The sequence below is a fragment of the Geospiza fortis genome, unplaced genomic scaffold, assembly GCF_000277835.1.
Source record: "Geospiza fortis unplaced genomic scaffold, GeoFor_1.0 scaffold425, whole genome shotgun sequence".
In the NCBI taxonomy this organism is placed as follows: Eukaryota; Metazoa; Chordata; class Aves; order Passeriformes; family Thraupidae; genus Geospiza; species Geospiza fortis.
Genome location: NW_005054387.1, coordinates 1,738,198 through 1,740,061, shown reverse-complemented (window position 1 = coordinate 1,740,061; position 1,864 = coordinate 1,738,198).

Below are 1,864 nucleotides of genomic sequence, written 5' to 3'. Positions count from 1 at the left end.
CCAGGGCTGAGCTCTCCAATGGCACCCGGATCCAATGAGGCTCCAAACAACACCAGGGACAGAGCCAAAACCTGCTGGGAGGGCTGGGAGCCAAGGGATGAGTGTCAAGGACAGGCCCTGAGATGGTCATTGGGGTCAGCCGAGCTGATCTAATCCCTAAATCCACTAAAATCCATGCCCATCCCTTTCCTCACCTCCCTGTTCCTGCTCCAGGGACACCCCACAGGGTAACGCTGCTGACCCAAACTCAGCCTCACCTGGGCTTCCACTTCCATGGATCCCATCTCCTCCTATGCTCCTGGAAGAGCATGCCAATCCTCCCCTCCAAAATCTGACCCAAACTCACAGCACTGCTGGATTTCATCTTCTGAGGCTCCACCAGGTGATTCCAGGCAGATCCAGCCCTTCCCAGCACATCCACTGACCCCACAGGTGCTGGGAGAGGGGCTCAGCCTGATTTCCAGCAGCTCAGGAGGATCTCTGCACACACTCTGGGATTTTGGGGATCGCTTCCCACCAGCTCCTCCTTCCATGGATCCCACCCAGCTCATGGCAGAGCATCCAAATCTCCCCCAAAATCTGACCCAAACTCACAGCACTGCAGGATTTCATCTTTTGAGGCTCCACCAGATGATTCCAGAAAGATCCTGCCCTTCCCACTGACCCCACAGGGATCAGCAGTGCTGGAGAAGGGCTCAGCCTGATTTCCAGCAGCTCAGGATGATCTCTGCCCAAGCCAAGGCAGCTCAGGACATGCTTTGGGATTTTGGGGATCTCTTCCCACCAGCTGCTTTTCCATGGATCCCACCCAGCTCCTGGAAGAGCATCCAAATCTCCCCCAAAATCTGACCTCAACTCACAGCACTGCAGGATTTCATCTTTTGAGGCTCCACCAGATGATTCCAGAAAGATCCTGCCCTTCCCACTGACCCCACAGGGATCAGCAGTGCTGGAGAAGGGCTCAGCCTGATTTCCAGCAGCTCAGGATGATCTCTGCCCAAGCAAAGGCAGCTCAGGACATGCTTTGGGATTTTGGGGATCTCTTCCCACCAGCTGCTTTTCCATGGATCCCACCCAGCTCCTGGAAGAGCATCCAAATCTCCCCCAAAATCTGACCTCAACTCACAGCACTGCAGGATTTCATCTTTTGAGGCTCCACCAGATGATTCCAGAAAGATCCTGCCCTTCCCACTGACCCCACAGGGATCAGCAGTGCTGGAGAAGGGCTCAGCCTGATTTCCAGCAGCTCAGGATGATCTCTGCCCAAGCAAAGGCAGCTCAGGACATGCTTTGGGATTTTGGGGATCTCTTCCCACCAGCTGCTTTTCCATGGATCCCACCCAGCTCCTGGAAGAGCATCCAAATCTCCCCCAAAATCTGACCCAAACTCACAGCACTGCAGGATTTCATCTTTTGAGGCTCCACCAGATGATTCCAGAAAGATCCTGCCCTTCCCACTGACCCCACAGGGATCAGCAGTGCTGGAGAAGGGCTCAGCCTGATTTCCAGCAGCTCAGGATGATCTCTGCCCAAGCAAAGGCAGCTCAGGACATGCTTTGGGATTTTGGGGATCTCTTCCCACCAGCTGCTTTTCCATGGATCCCACCCAGCTCCTGGAAGAGCATCCAAATCTCCCCCAAAATCTGACCCAAACTCACAGCACTGCAGGATTTCATCTTTTGAGGCTCCACCAGATGATTCCAGAAAGATCCTGCCCTTCCCACTGACCCCACAGGGATCAGCAGTGCTGGAGAAGGGCTCAGCCTGATTTCCAGCAGCTCAGGATGATCTCTGCCCAAGCAAAGGCAGCTCAGGACATGCTTTGGGATTTTGGGGATCTCTTCCCACCAGCTGCTTTTCCATG